Raw genomic sequence first — 6640 nt, forward strand, 5'->3', positions numbered from 1 at the left:
CATGCGGTCAAAGTCATGTTTCAATGCTTGTAATTGTGTGTCTTGTGATGGACATGCAACTGGCCGACAACCCCCCTCCCTACTAGCCCGATTGCAGTCAGATTGGGGGCATGCAGTTGCAATCTGGTTCACACATGCAATTGGTCAACAACCCCTACTAGTCTAGTTGAAGTCGGGTTGGAGGCATGCAGTTGTGATCCGGTTCTAATACTTGTAGTTATATGTCTAGTGATGGGCATGCAACTAGCCGACAACCCCCCAACTAGCCCAGTTGCAGTCGCGTTGGGGCCACGCACATGCAGTTTGGTTCCAATACTTGCAGTTGCATGTCTGGTGATGGACATGCAATTGGCCGACATCCACTACTAGTCTAGTTACAGTCGCCTTGGGGGGCATGCAGTTGCAGTCCAATTCCAACACTTGCAGTTGCGTGTATAGTGATGAACATGCAACTAGCCGGCGCCCCCTACTAGTCCAAATATCTTTTTCTTTCTTTCCAAATTTGTGTGTGTCATCCTTACACAGGGGCCATATTAAACTTCTCTATATTGTTTCAATTTTATCACAAGTCCCCGAGGAGACAACAATATCCTTTTCAGTTTGACTAAAAGATAATAAAAGAAAGAGGTAATAGTCTATATAAAGACAAACAAGAACATAAAAACAAATACACACGACGACACGCGAACTTAGGCCTCTTTTGGTTCATAGGATAGGATTATCATAGGAATAGGAATCTTGTAGGAAATGAGATGACATGTATCTCAAATCCTATGAGTAGGAATAGGAAACAAGATGTCATTTGATTGACACCAAAGAAATTTTTCCATTGAGTCTAGGCTCTTTTTTATTTTCCTATGAAATGTGGAGGATAGGAACCAATCCTATGTAGGAATAGGAATCCATTCCTATGAACCAAAGGGCTCTAAAGGAAAAAATCCTATAAGAATCCTATCCTCTAGAATTCCTATGAAATTCCTCTAAACCAAATGAGGTCTTAGTGTCTAGAATGCATGGCTACCGAATCAACCGAGATATCACTAATTCTCCATCTACCGAGAAGATGACAAAATAAAAAAATGGTTTTACATAAAATGGAGAAAACTATCACAAAAAAGAAAAAAACGTGAAGAAAATAAAAGGAACATATAAATGGAATAAAAATAAGAATAAGCGAAAACGGAATATAAAAGGGAACAAAATAAATGAATATAAAAAATAGGGAAGATGAATTGACAACAGTAACGAACAAAAACGAATATTTTAAAAAATATCATGTCAAACGATATGAACAAAACAAATTAAAAAAAGTGTATGGAGGAAGGATATACCCCCAGCCCCCTAACTCCTTGCAGTCAAACAGCCCCGGTTTACTACAAAAGGCAGTCAACAACAAATAAAGGGAAAAATGCAAAAATGGAAGGAACAAAAGGCAAAAAAAAAACTTTGGACCCGTCCAGCACGCCCCAACCAACAACAGGCCCGACAGAAGAAAAAGAATCTAAAAGAACAAAAAAGAAAGAGCCCAAGCCGAAAAGAAACAAAAAAAAGCGAGCTGGTCACACGCCTTAGCATGTCGAAATGAGAAAACTCACAATCCAATGCGATTCTTAAAGCAAGTAACACAGACGGTTGACGACTTTGTGAAGTCTAAGTCGTTTGAGATTTAACAGTACTGAAACTTAAAAAATGCAAAATGCGTGTCAAAATGTCCATTCTAAAAGAAATGAGATCTTCCTTTTTTATAAAATAAGAAATTAAAAAATAAAAATAGAAATACAAGTGAAAACATTTTTATACAAATAAAATGATAAATAAAACACTAAAATACAAAAGGAAAAAGGAAATATAAAAAAGAAAAAGGTACGTGTATACACACAGTGAGCTGCACTAATGTGATTTGTACTGTACACTCAAGCCCAACATCAAAAAAGAAAAATACAAAATGTTCGCATGGGTGACCTATGAGTGAGAAAATAAAAAAATAAAAAAGAGAATTTGGAAAGGACCTCAAGCCGCAGCCCACGGCTAGATACAGAAGCAAAGCCCCTGAAGGTACGCTCTGTCCAGTGGACAAAGCCCAGTACGTTTTTGGACGAGAGGAATACCTACCTCAGCCACAAATCACAGATCAATCAAATTGTACAAAAAAAAAACTCGTCGACTGAGACATAGCTAATTCTCAGTCGACCGAGAATTAGCACAACCGAAAATATAAAGGAATGAAGCCGATACAATTCTTTTATTGTTTATCCATTGTATGGTTACGATTAACCGATTTCTTTTGCTGCCTCTTCTGCTTCTACACGGAGATACAGTGGCTGTGAGGATCGAGCAACTGCTTTGCTTTGCACGCTATCAAGCCAAAGTGCATCGTCGTCGTTCAACGGTCGTTGGCCGTCGTTGCTGCGTCTTTTGTAGTCACACCGCGGTCGCGCAGTAGTTGTGGTTGGCGTAGCAGTTCTGTGAGGATGCATGCCGAAAGCTGCGCAGGTCGCCGCCGCGAGAACCTTCACCCCACACAGCTAGCCATTCTCCTTCTAATGTCGTTGCTATTTGCCATCCAACTCCTGTAGCCTGCACGCGCATGGCTCCTTTGAGCCAACCCCATGGAATCGAAACTCAGCCTCAAGGGACCCGAGTCAACTTGGATGGGTATGTCGTGGTGGCCACCGACAATGGCACCGCCATGCTCAACAGAGGGGTTGAATGCGGCCGGCTGAGCTGTGGTGGAAGCCAGCCAACATGAGCTGTGGTGGGGGCGGCCGATGCGAGGGGGCTGAGGAGAAAGGATGTGGACACAAGTGGACTGAGACAAACGCCAATTGTTTCACACCTTGTTGAGAGCGCCCGACAAACAGTTTAGCTACACATAAGTCAGTTGATTTTCGAATTCACGTCAGTCCATTTTTTAATGAAGGAAGGAGACGGAAGGAGAAGGGAGGGCCTCGCCGTAGAGAAGGAAGGGTGCTCGCAGTCATCATCCTAGTATCTATGTTAGGGTTCAGGGTGGGGGCTGTGGTGGATGGTGGCGGTGGGGCGGTGGTGTGAGGATTCGCCGGAGAAAAAGCTCAGCGCGGGCCCTACAGGGTTGGCGGGGGCGGTGGAGGACCGGCGATGAGGAGTGGTTCTGGAGATCGTGCGGTCCTGATGTTGGAGTACTATTAAGCAGCATGCATGGCTAGCTAGTATGGAAATAACCAAGTCTCCTCCTGTGGGTACGAAAACGTCGGGGCGAACAGAGAGGAGGCCGGATGAGCTGCGGGGCGCCGGTGAGCACAGAGAGGAGCGGCTCTCTTGTCCGCGCAACCGTCAAATGGACGACAATGTCGATTTGGGGATCTCCGGTACAGTACGTGAAATTATAGGTGAAGTTTGTATGCCTCGTACTCTCCATCTCCTAGTCCTTAATTAGGAAGAGCAAATAATTTGAATGCCAATTTGCCACCGTCGGTCGATGCGTGTACATCAGCCGGCCGGATCGACTTGGTCCGGTCGACGTTGAGAGTACACAGTGGTCCGGTACATGGCAAATTGGCAAGGACGGCTTTGGCGGCGTTCGTCGTACCGCTAGGCGTGGAATCAGAGAAGGTTGCCGTGTGCTGGTCGGGATCCACGACGGCGGCCGTGTGCTGGTCGGGAAGACCATCGTCGGAGCTACGGCACGAACGGGGGGCCGTGAGGATGCACGGATTGCAGGCACCTTCAGGAGGAGTAGGAGACGGGGCTACGTCGACGGCGTAGGCATGCCGGAGGTGGGGAAGATGGCTGATCCACGATTCCTTGGCTGTTGGGTGAAGTCGCGAATCCCGGCGCCGAACATGCTCGGGAGGACCGACTGGGCTGGGACACATAGCCTGTACTAATCTTTTGAAGCAAGTATTGGTAATACCTCGCCACATATATAGATCACTTCATAACCGTACAAAACTCAAGGTGTAATATTGAATTTATGTTCTATGATGAAGATTTATAGCGAATAGTCATGCTGATAGCTAGACCACATGATATGGCAATTAATTGTTATTATTTTTGCGAACCTGCACTGATATTTTCTTAGCTAGTTAACATCACAGTTTTCTTTATTGGAGCCTTGGAGGAGTATAAGCACCTCGTGCACCTGCACTTCATGCCAACAATTTTAGGCTCCAAATTGCATTGCTTGTCCTCAGGGCACGGAAAGATTCGGTGGCAATCTTGCTGACAAAGACCAAACAAATACCCACCAAACTTCTGCAGGAATTTGACCGAACATTGTGGTTTTGCATCAGCATCTGCAAAATATCAGCAACAAGAAGAAATACACATCAAGAGCAAAAATAATTTTGATTATTGAGTTGATGCAACACTCTTGCGGGAACTATTAAACTTACTTGATGCTAGCACGAGAACGGCGAGTGTTAGCAGTAGCATCAAAGTTGCAATCCTCATCCTAACTTGTATGCAGCGTCGATAGAAAAGTGTCTGCTTGTGAGCCGTGAGGTAGAGAAAATAAGATGGCAACCCTTTTATTGTAGGTTTAAAATTAATGCTAATTATTATAATACAAAATAGCACGAAAGCAAAGATTGTATAGATTCTTTTTTAGGGCAGATTGGATAAGTTACTGACAGTAATTAAATGCACCTAGGATAAGTTATTGACTTATTCTTCTCTATGTATTTGTATCTATCTATATCTTCTATCTATTTATATATATGTATTTGGTTTAATTTCGTCTGGATTTTTTTCGTCTCACCTCCTACCACCATCTATTTCGTCTGTTTTTTTCCACCTCAGCTCCCACCACCCCCTCTAACTAGACATTTATTTCTTTAATTAAAAAACCAAATCTCTACTCCTAAAGGAAAGAATCCGGAAGCAATCCTCCCTTTCTAAAATCGGGTGCAATCTTATTAAATTGAATGGCTCTTTATGAGTTTCATCAGAAAATGCATCAAATCTCTCCCGAAGGAATGAATCTAGAACGAATCCCCTCTTTTCAAAAATCTGGACACAATCTCATTAGATTGATTGACTCTCCCTCGGTGCCATGCAAAAATGCAGCAAATCTCTCCCAAGGAAAATAATTCAGACGCAATCCCTTCTTTTCAAAAATCAGGATGCAATATGATTAGATTGATTGGCTCACCCTCAGTGCCAGGACAGGAGAGGAGCAGCACTATGCCCTTTGCATCACCGCCCTGGTGGCGAAAGTTCATGGCAGGTCAATGGCCAGTGGCCAGGCTTCGCCTAGAGCGCACATAACACCAGCTCCTAACGGATGACTTGGTAGCTTCCCCTCCATGGTTTAATTTTTGTCAGTTTTTTCCGCGTCACCTCCCACCAACCCCTCCCGCTGGTTTTTTTTCTTCCATTAAAAACCCAAATATTTACTCCTAGAGGGAAAGACTCCAGAAGCAATCCTAAATTTCTAAAATCAGGTGCAATTTTATTAAAATTGATTGAGTCTTTATTGGCGTGATAAGAAAATGCATCAAATATTTCCCGATGAAAGGAATCTGGACGCAATCCTCTATTTCCAAAAATCGGGACGCAATCTGATAAGATAGATTAACTCTGCCTCAATGCATTGCCAAGATGCAGCAAATCTGTCACGAGGCAAAGAATCCACTACAAATCCTCATTTTTAGTAAAATCGGATAAAATGTTATTCAATTTATTGACTATTTATGAGCATCATGAGGAAATGCATCAAATCACTCCTGAAGAAAAGAATTCAGATGCAATCCCCTCTTTCCAAAAATCGGGGCGTAGTCCGATTAGATTGATAGACTCTCCCTCAGTGACATGGCAGGAGAGGAGAAAAATGAGAGCTACCTATAAATTGATTAGATTGATGCGGAGAAATGCAAGGCCTCACGGTGCCAGACAGATACTCCGATGCGGAGGCACGCAAGGGCACGCTTGCCGCCTGCTGGAAGATGAAGCCCAGAGTGGCGGAGGGGTGGCACTACGTCCTCTGGCTCACCGCCCTAGCGGCGGAAGTTCAGCGAGCGTCGGTGGCCGGTGGCCGAGCTTGTCCAAGAGGGCACATGGCCTTGGCTCCTGAAGAGGGACTTGCTATCATGGTTTAATTTCGTCGAGTATTTTTGCCTCACCTTCCATCACCATCTATTTCGTCTTTTTTACCTCACCACCCACTGGATTTTTTCTTACTCCCACTAAAAAATGAAATCTCTACTCCTAAAGGGAAGAATCTGGAAGCAATCCTATTTTTATAAAATTGAATGCAGTCTTATTAAGTTGATTGGATCTCTATGAGTGCCATGAGAAAATGCATCAAATCTCCCCCGAGAGAAGGAATCTGGACACAATCCCATCTTTCCAAAAATGGGGATGCAATCTCATTAGATTGATCGACTCTCGCTCAGTGCCATGCCAAGATGCAGCAAATCTTTCTTGGGGTAATGAATCCGCAAGCAATGCTCTCTTTCCTAAAATCAGATGCATTCTTATTAAATTGATTGACTCTTTATTAGTGTCATGAGTAAATGCATCAAATCTATCCGAGAAAAAGAATTCGGATGCAATCCCCTCTTTCTAAAAATCAGGATGCAATCTGATTAGATTGATTGACTCTACCTCAGTGCCTTGCTAGGAGAGGAGAAAAAGGAGCGCCAGCTGTAAGTTAATTATA

At 43.6% G+C, this 6640-nt stretch overlaps 1 non-coding gene across 1 annotated transcript; it reads right to left on the reverse strand.

Moving 5' to 3' along the window:
- Positions 1 to 476: 476 nt before the first annotated feature.
- On the reverse strand, positions 477 to 582 carry LOC123063803 (U6 spliceosomal RNA). The gene has a single exon (XR_006430567.1). It is a non-coding gene; the product is annotated as a U6 spliceosomal RNA (small nuclear RNA).
- Between the last annotated feature and the right edge of the window lie 6058 nt (positions 583 to 6640).

This window comes from Triticum aestivum, chromosome 3A (genome assembly GCF_018294505.1).
Source record: "Triticum aestivum cultivar Chinese Spring chromosome 3A, IWGSC CS RefSeq v2.1, whole genome shotgun sequence".
NCBI lineage: Eukaryota > Viridiplantae > Streptophyta > Magnoliopsida > Poales > Poaceae > Triticum > Triticum aestivum.